This window comes from Lutra lutra, chromosome 7 (genome assembly GCF_902655055.1).
Source record: "Lutra lutra chromosome 7, mLutLut1.2, whole genome shotgun sequence".
In the NCBI taxonomy this organism is placed as follows: Eukaryota; Metazoa; Chordata; class Mammalia; order Carnivora; family Mustelidae; genus Lutra; species Lutra lutra.
In genome coordinates, this window is record NC_062284.1 from 75,504,999 (window position 1) to 75,523,546 (window position 18,548).

The following is an 18,548-nucleotide window of genomic DNA, read 5'->3' on the forward strand; positions in this document are numbered from 1 at the left end:
TCAGTTGTCTGAAATCTGGTTTGACTCATCCAAGATGAAACTCTAGGATGCTGCTGGTATTGGGAAAAGCCAGTCATCTAGGAGCATGCTGTGGGGAAAAGGGTCTAACTGCAACTTAAACAACCATAATACATTTTTTCCTTATTTTAACTTCTCTGGCTCTACTGCTCACTCATAGTTCTAGAGGTAGCTGGAATTTACAGTGTAAATTAGGGTACTGATTAGCTTTCCCCACTGTTGACTTCAGATTCTCCTGCCTTGGGTCTGGAAGCCAATTTCTCTTCATGATCTGTTTTCATCTTCTAAAACTGTGTTTCTCCAGTAACTCCCATCCTGGTTGATTTATGTCTTAAAAAAAAAAAAAATCCCTTTGTTGTAATTGAATGGGGTTGGATAAAGAAAGGAAATTATGTGCTGTATTAAACCTTCCATCTTAATGGGGAAACCCATTAGTGGGTATTTTGCATGGTGGGTTTATGTTTGATTTTCATTTGCATATCTATGTTATAACTTTTTAATGCTTATTAGTGTCTTACTTTGGTGGAAAACAAAACACAATCCAATAACTATTTTGAAAATTATAAAAAAAATTCTTGCTTCCCCAAATGAAAATTACTCAAAGTAAAGTGAACAGAGTTACATGTAATGAAAGAGTGGAGTTATTACATGATCATTGTGAGCTGAGGAAGAAACGATTGGAGGGACCAACTTTTATAGCAACCACTAGATGGCGCTATTGGCCAAGGTCAGCTTGGTTGTGGTTTGGGTTTCGGGGAGGTAAGGTGCTGTTTTGAGGCGTGAAAGGATTGAGGGCATTCTCCATCCACAACCTTTCTACGTGTGGTCTTTATATAAGTTTGGCATGCTTTCATTTGATATACTTTGTCCATTCAAGATAAGAATGAATTTTGGTGGCATTTTTCAGTTGTTGCTTGTATCAGCTACTCCGAGATTTCGCCTTGAAGGTAAAGGGGTCAAGTTTATTTAAATGATATATTCAGCAGGAACTCTATTAAATGCTTTGAGAGAGCTTACTTTTGATAATCATGGTGATAATGAATGCGGGAGAAAAAACTGGTAAAATCCACCCCCAGTTCTAAACTCTCCCTGGTGAAAGTGAGTTTTTTTTCTTTCTTAACATTTTATCTATTTCTGCTATGGATACCAGGTAGCTCTTGAATTACCCAATAACTGCAAAACATAGCAGGTGAAGGGGAAAAAAAAAAAAGCAATGCTGCTAGCTCGTGCTAAATATGACCTGACGGTTACATCCTTAAAGTAAAAGAAATACCTCGGGGTTGGGAACCCAACTGTTAACTATTTTTATGGGTCTCTCTTTCTCTCTCTTTTGAACAGCTCCTTATTAGAAAAAAAAAAAAAAAAGCACATTTTAAGGCAGTTCTTGATCATTTTTTACCAATTTTCATCTGGTTAAATATGGATGTACTTAACTGTAGCTTATGTTAAATGTATATAAATCTATACATGGTCTCTGAAAGGACTCAATCTCTGTGTAAAAAAGGCGTGGCTGAGGCTCTGTTTTATAGAAGTTGATTACAATATGTTCCATGCAGAATAATGGAATTCTCTGAATCTCAACAATTTAAAAATTTTACTTTTTTTCTTAAGATTTTATTTATTTATTTGACAAAGAAAGAGATCACAAGTAGGCAGAGAGGCAGGCAGAGAGAGGTGGGGGAAGCAGGCTCCCTGCTGAGCCGAGAGCCTAATGTAGGGCTCCATCCCAGAACCCTGAGATCATGACCTGAGCCGAAGACAGAGGGTTAACCCACTGAGCCACCCAGGTACCCCTAAAAATTTTACTATTTTTACTTTTTTTCCACCATCATATTCTTTGTGGGGTCATAAGCAATGCAGCTAGTGAGTGACCAATTAGCTAAAAGGTATTTAAAGCAGGTTCTGAGAGTGCAGGTAACGCTGAGATGCAGAAAGGACAAATAGGTTTAGAAATACACAGACCACACAGCATATAAAGGAATGATAAAGAATTGACAAATCTGGACACAAATTATATAGTTTAGGGAAACTGTGATTTTATTACTTTATCTTTTTCCTGTTGACCTTCTTTTTCACATTTATTGTGGCAATTAAATAGGAATGAAATGTTGGTTTGAGGCTAACTCCCCAAAATGAGTTAGATTGAATGTATAAGATAAAGATGTAGTTCTTAATTATTTTTTGATAAAGCTTAAAGGAGGTAGGAATCAGGAAAAGGAATGGAAACAACATACTTGGCTTCTGGTGTCATATGTAGTTTATTTGCAGATTATGCAGTTGTGGTTCAACGTACAGAATTTTCTTTCCTAAAATATCATTACCACTTGGCAGATGTGCTTCATGACTGGAAAATAGCCATGGAAAAAAATTAATATACAGACGTGTAGAGTGGATTCGTACCTTAGTAAATCTATGAATCTGTGGGTGGAGCAATGGTGGGTCTCATCTGATTGATTCATGATTTTTCTGACTTTTTCTCCCTATGTTGCTCATGTTTTTATCTTATTCTGTCTGAGAGAATATTTAAAATTTATTTCTCAAACATTCTATGGAAATTATCCTTTATTTTAGAAAGAGAGCAGGCAGGGGAGGGGCGGAGTGAGAAGTAGAGAGAGTATCTTACGCAGGCTCCATGCTCAGTGTGGAGCCTGTATGTGGGGCTCGATCTCACTATGCTGTGATCATGACCTGAGCTGAAATCAAGAGTCAGACACTTAACTGATGGAGCCACCCAGGCATCCCCGGACTTTCTCCTCTACAGCCAGTTTGGTTGCCTTCTTGCTTCTCTGCAGACAATTGCCACTCCTCTATCTGCTTTTCATCTTCTGTATCACCGTGGACGTGTCTTGCCTGTGGTCATTTCATCTTCCATTCTCTGTTTTTATGGGTTCGTACCTTTTACAATCTTCTGTCATTTTTGAGGTGTGTCAAACTTCTGTTTTTAGCTGGAAATCGTCATCTACTTTATAGATAAGAGATCTCAGATGCAGCGAAATTACATGTCTTGCCCAAAGTTATAAAGACAATTAGTGGCAGAAACGAACCTTTGTTTAAGAACAGAAACAATTCTAGTAATATAAAGAAAATGGAATTTCAAAGTGGAATTAGCACAGAAAACCACATTAGTTCCTCGTGATAGATTTAGGGTATTGTTTTCCTAATCAGGAGATTTTTAGAGCTGACTTTTTTGTTATAATTTCAAAGACATGAATGTCGCCCGTGTCTCACAGAACCATTGTGAGAGTTAATAGATCAAAGTTTCTTTGAAAGGCTTCCAGTGCCTCTATAGAAATAGGAGAAGCACAGTGTTACTTAGCCAATGCTGGCAATATCCTCTCAATGCTCAGTTGGAAAATAGTCAGAAAATGTGAACTAGGTATGGACAAGAAGTAACTTGGAATTCAATTTGATCAATTACTAGAACATTATTCAGTATACTGTGTTCTACGTTTTCAAGCCCAGGATTGACCAAATTCTCTGTTCCATAATTCAGTAAATAAACTAAGTCTTCACCGGAGAGAAAGTAAGCCATAAATAAGGAAAGGAACAATAAAGTATTCCTAGGCATCTATTCATTTTGGTGTCTAAAATAGAATTTCCAGGCAGACAATGCAATTATAATTGGTAAGGGGATATAGAATCCTATACTAAGAATGCTAACCAGGTTTCCTCTGTACTGTGTGCATTTTAGCCTTTCTAGAAAGTGAGAAAAATGAAACTTGTGTCTTTATTTGTCTAGAGATTTGTACAAAAATGGGAAATGGAGCCAAACATAGAAGTAGTTCTCATATCTTAGGCCTAGAGGGAGAGAAAGGGGACAGGGGGAGGGAGAGAAGGGGTGAGAAGGAGAGAGTAGGGGAAGATGGGGTGGGGGGGCATGGAGAGGCAACTATTGAAGGTATCTCTATGAGTGGAAAATAGTTCATTAATTTGTAAACCTTTGGCTTTGCAAGTCAACATCGCTGTCTTAATTAGTGATAGTGATTCATTCTCAAAAAGAGGTTTATTCCCTCTTCCTTTCCCTTCTCGATGAGCATTCTCACATTCTCTAAACCTATTTCCTGCTAGAGGAGGTCACAATTCATAGCACAGCTAATCATTCATGGCGGGGAAGAAGAAAGTACGAGAGTTCTTCTGAGCTAAGTTATTTTAGTGTCTTGCTAAGCATATATTCCTTAGATATGGCCAGAGATTACCATTAGTCACCCAACTCCTGTCATATTCCAGAAAGGATTAGTACTATACATGATTCTAAGGTTCACATTTATTTATATTTAAATTAAGACCTGACTCTGCTTTTTTGTTTAACTGTAGCCTACCCTTTTCTTACTTAATAGTTGAGAAGAAGAGAATATTAATCTGCTGAGAGAGGAAGGAAAATAAATTTACCGAAATCTTGTTTTTACTCTCTGTATAGACACAGGTAGAAACTAGTGCTGATTTGGACTTCTTCGTGGAAATAGAGTTACATGGTGGAACTGTGCTTAGAAGTGGGGTGTGATAGGATACAGGACACATGATCTCCAAAATAGAGCACCTTGGCACATTGAATATTATTAAGCTGAAGGAGTTTGAGAAAATGGCAGAAGCCACCATTTCCTCCTGAAATGGGTCATAAACCCTCATGTGAGAGGTGCCTACTCCATGCCTGGAAGAAAGGAGCATCCTTATCTCCAAGATAGAGGGACACCAAGAAGAATTTGAATAAATAAACCTCGCTAAGTTTCCTCCAGTTCACTACACTTACCTCACATTCTCTATTGTACCTACCTATATGACTGTCTACTCTCTGTCAAACTTGGCAAAAAAATCCTCAGGTTTAACTGTCTCTTCAGGTCTTCATTTCCTTATGAAGGCTCTCATGAATGTGAATCATGTCAACTAAGTATATATGCCTTTCTCCCGTTCATCTGTCTTTTCCAGTTTAATTTTCAGACCCAGCCAGGGACCCTAAGAGGGTTCAGGAAAACTTTACCCTCCCCCGTAAATGGATCTTTGAGTCAGGGCACACTTGGACCTTCACAGATGCCAGAGTTTCTGGCTAAGGAGGAAAGCAAATAAAAAAAAAAAAAACACAGAAAAAGAATGCCCAACTTTAAACCATTTTCTGCAAAACTAGCCATTCTTTGACTTGCCTTGTCTCACAGACAGGCTGAGCAAGGACAATGAGCCCCTTATGCTTGTAGATGAACAGAATTCTCAGAGAAGCTGTTTTTCCTATGCCCATTGTAAGATCAGGAATGCAAGAATATCCCATTACTTACCTGTTAGTCTTTAACAACTTCTCTCCCACTTCCAATGGCCCAAGATGTCCATGTTTAAGTTAAAGAAGCTAGTTTGATGTAGCTAAGATAAGTTTGGTGTAGCTAGATAATTTTCCTTATGGCCTTCCTATGTATGCAGGCTCTCTAGATAAGGGTGCTAAAAACTCGTATTCATTGAGTGCTCATCGTATGCCATGGACTCTTCTAAGGCCCCTGTTTCCCATGACAACTCTATGAAATACATGTCCAGATAATTCCCATTTCACAGACAGGAAATGGAGGCCAAGAAAATTCACTTGCTTGCCCCAGATCACACAGCAAGGATGTGGTGGAGAACAGATTGGAATCCAAGCAGAATGGCTCTAGAAACTCTTCTATTGACCTCTCTCCATTTAGCCTTGTTAAAGAATGGAAGACCCAAGCTCTATTCTTCCATATGCCCTGTGCTTTAGTCAACCTGGCTCAGGTGTACTTCATGGACACAGCTTAAGATTTCTCAACTCTGTGGCTTGACTCACGTTTTTCTCTGCTCAAAATACCTTTCTTTTCAAATACTCTATTTCCTTCTGTTTGGTTAACTCCCCTTCCCCCCAGTCAAACAATATCCAGTTCAAGAAGTTTTTCTAAGACCCTTAGTAGGAATTAATCTCTCTCTTTTTTGAACTTCTGAGATGTTTTATATTTTTCTCCCTAGTAGTACCTATTGCTCTCTGTTGTTTATTCTTCTCTCCCCATTAAATTGTAAATTACTTGGAAACAGAGGTATTTGTCTATCACTTTGCATTCCTAGCATAGACCATGCCCATGGTACTTGCTTACAAGTTTGTTTAATTAATGTCACTGAGAGACATATCCAAATTGTGCTTATTTTGCTACGCGGAAAATTTAAGCCACGGGCAGTGATTCACATACACTCTCTTGTGTCTGTGTTTCCACACACGATTGCCTTCTAGGCAGCTGTCTCATTGGGTCACTGACTTTCAGAAAGATGACCATGGATATACAGTCACAGGCCTAATGTTTATTTATCTTTTTTTTTTAAAGATTTTATTTATTTACTTGACAGAGAGAGAGATCACAAAGAGGCAGAGAGGAAGGCAGAGAGAGAGGAAGAAGCAGGCTCCCCTCCGAGCAGAGAGCCCGATGCGGGGCTCGATCCCAGGACCCTGGGACCATGACCTGAGCCGAAGGCAGAGGCTTAACCCACTGAGCCACCCAGGCGCCCCCTAACGTTTATTTAATGACAGATACTAGATTTTCGGAGATGGTTACATGAGGCAAGAGATAACAGGGATTAGACAGAGATCTATGGCTTCTCCAGTCTTAAAAGTTGTCTCTGATGATGAAACCCTGGTGAAGGTGAGCCTGGCCCTTCTCTGTTGTTTGCTACTTTTTATTCAATCCCTGTTTTTAACGTGAATATTCTGGCTTTTTTTTTTTTTTTAATTTGCATGCCCTTTTCAATTCTCTTCTCTCTCCTATTTTCTCATAAAAATTTTATTTTCATTCTAATTAACTTTCCTCCAGATCCCTAGTGTTTATTCAAAGGTCTGCTGCTCTTAGGACTATTTCATCTTTCCATCATCCTGGGGACATTTTCGGTTTTTGGTTTCCCTCTTGCTTCAGTTGGTCTTTTGTTGCTCTGATTTCTTTTTCTCTTTTTTTTTTTTTCATACTGTAGCCTGAATCAATAATGGAAACACTTTCTTCTTTGCAGCTTCCCTGATTCCCTTAGAAAAACATCTCCCTGTGCGAATATGAATAGGGTCTGTAAAGAAAAGCCTGTGACTTCAAAACATTCGGGAAATTAACAGGAGAGAGCTGTTTAAGTTGGTGATCAGGAAGGCAGGGCACAAGATATTCTGAAAAACCTGCAGTCATTTTGAAGCAAGTTCCCAATTTGTGACAAATGACACTGAAGGAAGGAGGAGAGAGGGTACTTAACTCTTAAGGCTGAATGTCTTTTCAAACCATCAAAAATAATGATAGACACTCCAGTCCAGTCTCTGGAAAAGAGATTATTTTGCTGTGCAATGCACTGTATTTTTGTCAAGCGCTCTAAGCCTTCAATGGTTTTAAAATGTATTGGTGCTTTGGGGAAATTCGTTTTGAATGGCTGTGCTAAAAAAACGAATTCGTGAAACCAGTTTCTTCTTTAATCAGGTCACTTTTCTCCCATGAATAAGTGAGTAAGTTTCACCTGGGGGTAAGGTTACTTCACTTTCCACGATGGTAGAATCCCTTCATGACTTGCTTATTATCACATGAAATTTGGCTATGATACACTCCAAAACACCTGCCTAAAACGAATCAATCTCAAATCATAGAAAGCTGATGTCATAGGCCTGGCTGTTAATTGTTCCCCATTAGGATTCATTATACAGAGATATTTAGGAAGAGTCATGGATTCCATTGTTTCAGAGTTGGCTTTCTCTGGCCTTGTTCTTCAGGGCCTTTTCTATGGGCTGTGCTGATATCCAGTGACACATGGGAGTCTTCCCAAGCATGATCAGTGACGCTTGAGAAGGAAGGAAACTTTCCTTCATTATTTCCACAGGAATTCTTCAGAGAAGTTGGCAAGCTTAATATCCCTACATATGCCTCTTGGCATTGCCAACTATATTTTTAAATTATATATATATACAAATTAGTAAACTGTTACCAAGCGATGGAGTTCCCATGCCTCAGAGTACATGCTGAAGTGTACTAGAAGTGGGAAATCTCCATGCATGTTATGGGCCGTCTATCAAAAGGGGTTTAATTCCAACAGATAGGAAAAGAAGAGAGTAGCCTAGTAATAGAATGAGGCCAGTTAGCGTCGTTAGATAGAGGCTTCCAGTGAAGTGGAAGATTTATAGGAATGATGGTAATATTTTCTGTGCAGACAGTGAAGCCAGTGATGACTGGGGATCTGGCAGGAAATAAGTAAAGAAGTCCAAATGAGGCGATGAAGAGATACAGCGGTGCAGGGCTTTTGACTCTGGGGTATCTGGCTCTGTTAACCAGAGAGGCTGAGTAGCAGGTACACATCACAAATACTGGGTTCAGAATAAAATTTCCATGTGGTTGACTAGAACCCTTTTCAGGGTCTGGCAGCTACTTTGTAACAAGAGACTTTGATGCATTTGATCTCATTTGAACTGAAGAGGTCATCGTAGTGGAATAAAACTCTAAACCTTTGTAAAGTGATTTTAGTCGGTAACTTTTATTGATTTTTAAAAAAATAATCCATTTTTAGGATTTTACGTTGTGATGAGTATTACAGAATTTGGAGAATCTCATCATCCAGATATGAAAATTGTTTCTCTAGTATTAAAAATTTGTTCTTGTATGTCTATGTGTAGGTATTTTATAGATTTTATTAATTATTCTTTAAATCTTACCATACGTAGACATATAAGTTGGTTTTGACTTTTTGGATATTATAAATGTGCTGGCGTAAGCAACATTTTGCATAAAGCTTTATCTGTATTAAAATGATTTCTTCAGGCAAGAGAATTATAAATAGGATCATTGGTTTAAAGGCTATAAGCAGTTTCAGGCTTTTGATGAATATTGTTATTTTTTTTTCCCCAGAAAGAGTAAATTAATTTACACTTCTATCATCAAAAGAGAATTGCCCACTTCACTGTACCCTTATCAGCATTAGGCATTGTCTTCTTTTTTTAATCTGTGCTAATTTAGTTGTTTTTCTTTTAATTTGCATTTTGGGTCATTACTTAGATTGAACATTTTTATATATGTTTATTATCTGCTTATATTTCTTTTTTGAAAAGTTATAGTCTCTGTTAAAATGTGGAAAAAATATCCTTGTACATTTTATCTGATCATTAACAGTTCTTGGAATTCTTTTTTTTTTTTTTTAAGTAAGAAGACCAATTCTTTTTTTTTTTTTAAAGATTTTTTAAAATTTATTTATTTGACAGAGAGAGAGAGAGATCACAAGTAGGCAGAGAGGCAGGCAGAGAGAGGAGGAAGCAGGCTCACTGCTGAGCAGAGAGCCCAATGTGGGGCTCGATCCCAGGACCCTGAGATCATGACCTGAGCTGAAGGCAGAGGCTTAACCCACTGAGCCACCCAGGTGCCCCTAAGAAGACCAATTCTTATAACAATTCTGCAGATCTTTGTATAAGGAGATAGAATGCTTCCTTATTTCTGACTGATGTTACTTCAACTCTCTAACTCCTAAAAGATATCTCTGGGATGGTCAAAGGCATGTGTTAAATGCCTGCTTTCATATGGCATGGCATTAGGGGAAAATAAAAGCACTTTATCCAGCCATATGCCCTGTGAATTACCAAGCTAATAGCTAGTGAATTACTACATTTATTTTGAAAAGTTGTTACTCAGTGACCAGTATGTGGAGATATTAATTACTACTTTGGTCACCTTGGGATTCAAGAGACTTTGAAATTTCCCTTGCTTATTTTTTCCACCTCAGTTTTGCCACACACTATCCTCTGATAGGCAGGTGCAAGCCGGAAGACCTTTGCCAGGCATCCACAATTGCGTGTCAATCACTCTCCCACCTAAAGATATATTCCTCACCACCCAGAATGAATCAGAAACAAGAGCTTTAAATAAAAGAGAATCCTTTGTTTTTAACTTTGACAACACTTCCCCTTAAACAGTCCTCAGTACCCGCAGGGCTGCATAACTTTCTGGATTATTAGAACGTTACTGAGGTTCCAGCCCCTTGACTTTGGGCTGAAATTTTCTTCAACCTTGAACTGAAAACTTCCTCTGGGTTGTTGGCTCAGTGACTGTCTTTGCAAAGCCATCCAAGCGGGGCTGCCACATGGGAGCTATTTTAAGGTATCTCGTGGAGCCCAAGATGTATTTCTGTGCTCTAGCAGATGTCCCTCAAAACTTCTGTGTCTGTGGCCAGACAGGTCACCCTGCACCTGGGCTCCCGTTTTGGTAGTGGAGCAAACAGAGATGCCAGCCACCCTGAGGTGGGCAACCAGGACTGCTATCCGAAGCAGAGACACACTGGGCCAGATCACACCATGCTCTGACTTTTGGTGACTACTGCACGACTTCAGCCACTTTCTTTAGCCTTGCTTTCCTTATCTGCAAAATAAGAGAGTGGGAGCAGATGGTCACAAAAGTTTCTCCCATCTGTACGGATGAATGAATCTGATTCTGCTAGCCTCTGTAGACTTGATCTTTTTTTTTTTTTTTTTAAACTTCTAATCCTTTTACTCCAGAACGTTGACCAATTATTTTAAGAATCATTTTAGACTCTCCCCCGCCCCATGTGCTAACCATGAATATCAGTCAGGTGTTTACTTTTTCTTCTCCCCAAACTACAGGGATAAAGTTTCTTAAAATACGTAAAGAATCAAAGCGGCCCCGTAGCCATCATAAATGGTGTGGTCCTGGTTGTCAGGTTTCATCTGTGAGGCTAGACCCTGGGTCATGGTAGGACCACAGCAGTAAACACAGCCAGAGGAAGCTAGGGTATAAAGGGACTGCAGCTCGTGTGGAGAAAATCAGAAGAAATTCTTTTCTGATTCAGACGAGACAGATTTTGCATCATGAGGCAAGATATATTCTGGAAGACCGGTAAAACTCTCCTCCACAAAGTTGCCAAGAAAGTAGACATGGAGACACAGAAGAAAAGCTAGAAACTAGGGCAGTACTGGGAGCTTGAGTCAGCGTCACTAGGAGTTGATTCCCAAAGAAGTAGGAGAACATTGGAAATATGTAACTGTTTGATGCATTTGTCACTGGTTTATCTAAGGTGGGGTTTGGTTTGTGTATCAAACTCCACTGAAAGGGGTCTATTTGAATAGAGTTGGACTTCAGAAATGTAAACTTGGGTGGCACCAACTCTACATCTGAAGTTCCATCAGTGACCAAGAGATAGTAGTTCTCCCAACCAGGAACCCCGCTTAAACTGGGACTGCAAAGACAGCTCTGGGAATCTATGTGCACACTGACTAGGTTTATCTTGTCAAGGCAATATTTGGAAAATTGATCAACTCTGAATAGGTATCCAAAGTGTAAACTGTTTAGTGGATAAAGGGATGTTTCTTTTATCTGTTTTTTTTTTTCTTTTAACATGTATCTATTGCCCAGATTGTGAATGAGCATGAGCTGCTGTCTCTGCATTAAAATGAACACTGAGAAATCCGCAGAAGTCAGAGGAAAATGGAGAGTTCAGGAACAAAGAGAACAAATAGGATAAACCTTTGGGGAACCTACTGTTTGCACTGAGCTGGTAAAAGTGGGGAGAGCTTCCAAGGATGAAGGGCGGCAGAAAGCAGGAGCCAGATGAGGGAGGGGAAGCTTCTTTTGTTCTCTTTTTCCTTTCCCTGCTTTTCCTTGAGCCCAGAGCTACTCTTCACTGGAGTCTGTGGCTGACACAGACACGGGTACCCCGGCCCCTAGTTGAATAGAAGGGCAGATACAAGCTCTGCTAGTTGAGAAGTTGATGAAAGCAAATACTGGGGACTGGAATCATTTAAAGACTCACTCACTCATATGTATGATGGCTGATGCTGGTTGTCAGCTGGTCCCTTAGCCGGGACTGTTGGCTGGAACACCAGCATGTAGGCTGACATGTGACATGGTGACTGGGCTCTGAGAGAGAGAGAGAGAGAGATGCAGGCAGAAAGTGTATTACCTCTTATGGAAGTCAGACATTCTGTTTCATTCTATTTGGCAAGGCGGTCACAAAGTTCTGTCAAGGTTCCGGAGGCTGGGCTATAGCTTATATCTCTTGATGGGAGAGCGACAAGGGTCGATAAGAGTATGTAGAACTGGAAATATTGTTGCAGACATTTTGGGAAAATAAACTCATCACATAAAAGAACTTCTAAATAAGGACCAGAAACTGGACAACAAATGTTATCTGTATCGTGTGGTTTGAGCCAGTGGAGGAAGAATTTAAATTTAACTTCAAGGACAACAGCCTGCCAGAAGTCTGTTTAAACAAGGGATTCAGGCATCTCCTAGGAGAGAAGTCATTCCAAGGGGAGAACATCCGAGAGACAAACTTTGTTCAGGAATAAACAACTCTCTACAGTGATTAAAAACTGATTTTGAATGCAGTTTCATGGATTGCTCTTGTCAAGGATGACTCAGGGATGAAGCTTTCGAAGGAAAACAAACAAACAAACCTTACCTGTTAAGATCGCAAATCCAGGCTTTCAAAGGACCGGTTCATAAACTTAAAAACATAGCAAGTATTTAAAGAAAAAAAAATTCCCCAAGATTACTGAGATAACCATGTTTATTAGCTCTTGTCAATATGCTATGTGACTACTACAAAATCTAGTGGCTTCACAAGCAAATAAGCGGGTCACCTGGGGCTTTGTAGTTCTAGTTTGGGTTTGGCTGGTGACTCCGAGCTTCAATAAGGGCTCATCTGTTGCAGGTGTCTCCCACCCTGTCTTCTTGGGGCCAGTAGACCTGTCGGGACATGCTGAGTCAGGTGATGACAGAAGTTCAGAGGTGAGTGAATAGCAGTGATGTCTGCTAAGGACTGGCATCTAAGCTCACAAGCTGTCCGTTCCAACTCATTGGTCAGAGCAAGCTATGGGGCTGTGCCAGACATCAGGGTGCGGGAGGGAGTACCCTCATCTTCAGTGGTAGAAATGCAAACCAGAGAGAATAGAAGAAATGAAAAACAGTAATACATTTTACCACACTGACCATTCATGGAAAACAGCATTTTTTTTCCACGTGATTTCTGAGTTCACAAATGTTGTGATGTGTTTACGCACACACAAGTTTCAGACGTCCAGTGTTATAAAAGGAGGAACACCACGTTTGTCAGTGAGTCAGCATCTCATGGGAAAGGCTCCAGGTTTCATTTATTCTGGAGTCTAGAACTAGACGAGGAAACCCTTTTATAAAAAATGTGGGGTTTTTTTTTGGGGGGGTTGTTTATCTATCTATCTATCTGTTTATTATTTTTACTGTGAGATGTGATACACATGATTATCCATAAAGGTAACATATAAAGAACTCCTGTCTAAATATGGAATGAGGGTTAGAGGTTGTAAAATGTAATATAGGCTGGAAAAAAAAAAAACTGGCTGGGGTCAGGTTGTGAATTGTGTGCCTAACAGGCTGAAGAGGCTGCCTTTACTGTCTGAGGAAATCATCAGAAAGCTTTAACTACATTAGATTTCAATATTAGAAACCAAGTTAAATTTTAGAAACCAGGGGCGCCTGGGTGGCTCAGTGGGTTAAAGCCTCTGCCTTCGGCTCGTGTCATGATCCCAGGGTCCTGGGATCGAGCCCCACATCAGGCTCTCTGCTCCGCAGGGAACCTGCTTTCTCCTCTCTCTCTCTGCCTGCCTCTCTGCCTACTTGCGGTATCTGTCAATTAAATAAATAAAATCTTAAAAAAAAATTGTAGAAACCAATTCTAATGACAATTTAAAGGGGAGAGATACATAAATATACACCAAATGTAACTTGATACAAGGTAGACAATGATTATTATTCTTTTAAAAAAATATTTGAGAGAGAGATTGTACAGGAGGTCGGGAGGGGCAGAGGGAGAGGGAGAGGGAGAAGCAGACTTCTTGCTGAGGAGGGAGCCTAATGTGGGGACTCGACCCCAAAAGCCCAAGATTATGACCTAAGTTGAAGGCAGACTCTTGACTGACTGAGCCACCCAGGTGCCTTGACAATAATTATTATTCTAAAGGAGAAATATAGCAATGAGCAAGTGGAAAATAGAGAGATTAATCCCATGTGGGAGGTTCTGGGAAGACCACTAAATTAGATACATTGAAATCACATGATGGGAGAGGCAAGGCAAGCAAGGAAGAAGGTAGAACATTCATTTATTCAGGAACACTTGAGTGCTATTAGGTTCTAGGCACTGTGTTAGTTACTGGGGATGTACTTTTGGACAAAACTAAAAACATTTCCTGTCATTGAGGAGTTTATATCTAGTGAAGATTTAGACATTAATTAGACATTAACATAATCAAATTCAAAACTCTAATAGTAACAAGCCTTGTTAAAGAGAGCTACACAGAGCTGATGGACTCTTTGCAAGGAGCATGCCCTGGTTAGGTTAGGACAATCAGGAAATCTTTCCATTAGGCAGCAACACAGAAGCAGAGATCTGAAGGGTTAGTCGGGGGCTAACTAGATGAAGGGAGGAGGGATGACATTCGACAATACCGACTACTCACCACATGCCAGATGATTCCTAAATGCTTTACAGGTATGAAATCTGTTTCTTTTGAGAATAACTTTATGATCTAGGCTCTGTTATTTATCTCCATATAACAGATCCTGCAACTTGAGCTCACAGAGGTTTAAAATTATACAGCTTGTAAAGCTGCCCCAGACATATGAACCCGGACAACTGTTCCAGTCCAGTTCTTTCTCTTCTCATTTGCCATCTCCCCAGATAAGGAAGAACAAATGGCATGTTCAAGGCTCTGGAGGGAGGCAGGTTAGGAGTGAGGGACTGAAATGAGACCATGTGAACAAGCAGAAGTAGCCAGCAATGGAGTGATATGGAAATGGTAGATAGAGACCACTGAGGCAGGGCTTCGTAGTGCATATAAAGGACTTTTTGGTGAAGCAATTTTAATATATCAATGCCTTTTAAGCAGTGAAATCATATTTTTAGACATGCATTATGGCAATACTGTGGAGAGGGCATGGAGGAACATCCGTGGACCAATTTGGTGGCTAGTGTGATCTGTCAACCAAGAAATGATGGGAGTTTAGGAAAGGCTTATATTGCAAAATATGGGCAGCTGCAAAAGATGGGTGGATCTAAACTTTCTAACAGGTAAAATTGCATGGACTCTATGAACTGAATATCAGAGGGATAGTGTAAGGGGAAAGAAGGTATTAAGAATGACTTCTTGTACCTGGCATAAACAGCTGGACACCTGGCACCAAGGATGGGCCTGCTTGATGGATTATTTTGGGGACTGGGGCAAGGTTAGCTCTGCCATGTGTGGAGATCGGGATAAGGAGAAATGATTAGCAGTCTGGGGTGACTGTAGCAGGGAGCTTGTTGCTTGCCTATGGCTTTTCCTCCTACTGCTGCAGCTTCATAGTTGACATTGCCACAAAAATAGACAATACTGGTGGTATCATTTGCCGCAAAAATACAGAAGCAAATACAAATGGAAGAAGAAATTGGCTTCTTCTGGTCGATAAAATTAGATATAGAGACAAGAATCACTTTATTAAACTCAGGTTTATTTCTAGATACATTAGATTTTCTGGTCTTGGCAACATAACCTAAACGGGAGAAGAACCTGTAAAGCTAAAGTCAAGCCATTTTGATTCAAATATTAGTCAGACCTTTTCATCATCTAGACTTTGATGAAATAGAGGGTTCTAGGAGTAAATGGTGTCTCGAGGGATGAGATGTTCTGTTCCTTTTCCTCTAAGTTCAAATGCATTCATACTGCCACAAACGATTTTTTCCCTCAAAAATAGCCACAAGAAGCTAACATTTATTTATTTATTTATAGGCAAGTGGTATTTGCTTTCCAGAAATGAGAAAGTCTTGCAAGCTCTTTTTGGTATGAAATTAAGATTGATGGAAAGAAATGCCTTGCCTTAAAGGGCAGACCTGCCTTGTTGCAAAAATTTAATTAAGCTTTAAAAGTGCCATGAAATACAATTGAGCCGTTCAAGCAAGTAGATTGGAATAGAGGTTTCAGGTGATAAACAGGATACTAAATGTATTTCAAAGTGAGATTCTGAAATAAAAGTACTGCCCCACTAGAAGCCATTTTTAATTAGACTTCACTCTTGGTTCACTTGCATAAAAGTGTTAATAACGGTACTTAAACCCATAAATTTGATTTTGCTTTTATGCTCTGTTCTTGAGACAGCAAATTATCATGAACTGTGAAACACACATGGACAGTGGTTTTCTAACTCTTGATTACATTCATTGTTAGAACTTTACAACTCATCAAAAACATGGTCTCGGTAGCTTTTTATTGAATTTAGATCATACAGATAAGCAAGATGATTTAGCCAGTGGTTCTCAACAATGCCATCATGACCCCCTAGAGATAGGGTTATCACTGCAACTGGGGCAACTTACTGGTGTTTGATGGATGGAGTGAGATACTAGCTGTCCTGCCAAGTCCAGTACAGCTGTTTAAACATAGACTCTCCCCTATCTGCACTGTTCATGTATGGACTAGTCTATTGGTCATTCACATAGGTGAGAATCCCCTTTATAATGATATGAGCCTAGAATGTAACTCAATTTTACATAGCAACAAAGTTTGATGTTTTTGTTTTCCGAGCTTTTATATAAACTGAATTTTCCAGAAATACTACTGTAATGTATACTGAAGAATTGTATATTGCCTTATTTTTAATTTTACAAAGAAGTGATCTCCACTTTGATATGTCATGCCATCAACGGAACACCTGCTTTTTGTACTGGATACATCTGAGCAGCACACTCCAGTTCATCAGTGTGCATTTACCACTCATGCCCCATTCATGGGGATTCTATGTAAAGGTGCAAGAATCTGACTTCTTCATTATGTCTTCACAGGTAGTTGCAGTATTACAGTGTAGCTATGTCTGAGAACTTCTATCTCAAAATACCAGTTTATACCAGTACCTTATACATTGTTTTCCATTTATTTATTATATATTTAGTAAATATGGGTATAGATAAGTCATATTATTTATGAGTATTCATTACAAAAATTTATATTATGAAAGGGAAGTGTTAGGTCCAATAGGACTAATGGAGTTTGAACCTCACTCAAGCACATATGTGAATTCTATAAATTTTAAAATGCCAAGAAGAGACATTTGAACCCATTGTAGTTGAGGATTAGGTTATAGACAACATAAACAAATACATGAGATTTGACTAGGAGTGTTGGGTTGAAAAAGCATGTTAAGTCAGAAATATTACCAAAGTTTACATTTTACCATAAATGCACACATCACAGTATTTTAAAGGTGAGAAAATATTTAGAAAGTGATGCGTAAGTCTATAAATATTTTTTAAGAGATTTCTTTCTTTTGAGAGAGCGAGAGTGAGCATGTGCAGGTTGGAGCAGGGGGAGGGGCAGAGGAGAAGAATCTTCAAGCTGACTCCCTGCGGAGCGCAGAGGCTGTTGGGGGCTAGATCTTAGGATCCAAGGTCAGGACCTGAGCTAAAACCGAGAGTCCAGTGCTTAACCTACTGAGCCACCGAGGTGACCCTGCATAAGTCTATAAATATTTTTAAATAAAGGCACTCAAGTTTCTACCATTAAGTAGATACCGTATATAAATTCAGTTTGCACACTTTTCTCTGGCTTATTTTTAAAACAATTTATCTAGAGTCAAAATGAAACTAATTTTTAAAAATTGGTGTTTAGGGAGAGGAGTCAAGATGGCGGAGAAGTAGCAGGCTGAGACTACTTCAGGTAGCGGGAGATCAGCTAGATAGCTTATCTAAAGATTGCAAACACCTACAAATCCAATGGGAGATTGAAGAGAAGAAGAACAGCAATTCTAGAAACAGAAAATCAACCACTTTCTGAAAGGTAGGACTGGCGGAGAAGTGAATCCAAAGCGATGGGAAGATAGACCGCGGGGGGAGGGGCCGGCTCCCGGCAAGCAGCAGAGCAACGGAGCACAAAATCAGGACTTTTAAAAGTCTGTTCCGCTGAGGGACATCGCTCCAGAGGCTTAACCGGGGTGAAGCCCACGAGGGGTCAACGTGGCCTCAGGTCCCGCAGGGTCACAGAAGGATTGGGGGTGTCTGAGTGTCTCAGAGCTTACAGGTATTAGAACGGGGAAGCCGGCTACAGAGACAGAGCCGAGGAGTGAGCTCTAAGCTCGGGGTTACCTTGAACTGGTCGCAGGCTCGGTCAGCTCAGAGCGCGGCCGGAGGCAGGGTGACGGGAGTAATTGGGCGCTGTTCTCTGAGGGCGCACTGAGGAGTGGGGCCCCGGGCTCTCGGCTCCTCCGGGCCGGAGACTGGGAGGCCGCCATCTTCATTTCCGCCCTCCGGAACTCTACGGAAAGCGCTCAGGGAACCAAAGCTACCGAAAGCAAACCCGAGCTGATTACTCAGCCCAGCCCCTGGTAAGGGCGGTGCAACTCCACCTGGGGCAAAGACACTTGAGAATCACTACAACAGGCCCCTCCCCCAGAAGATCAACAAGAAACCCAGCCAGGACCAAGTTCACCTACCAAGGAGTGCAGTTTCAACACCAAGAAGAGCAGCAGAATCCCAGAGGAGGAGAAAGCAAAGCACAGAACTCATGGCTTTCTCCCCATGATTCTTTAGCCTTG

General features: G+C 40.2%; 1 long non-coding RNA gene across 5 annotated transcripts in view; it reads left to right on the forward strand.

Moving 5' to 3' along the window:
* Positions 1-18,548, forward strand: part of LOC125104717 (uncharacterized) — a 282,875-nt gene that overhangs the window by 199,471 nt on the left and 64,856 nt on the right. For all 5 annotated transcript variants that reach the window (XR_007128713.1, XR_007128714.1, XR_007128712.1 and 2 more), the window contains one exon: positions 12,667-12,743. This is a non-coding gene — a long non-coding RNA (uncharacterized LOC125104717). The remainder of the gene's footprint in view (positions 1-12,666; positions 12,744-18,548) is intronic.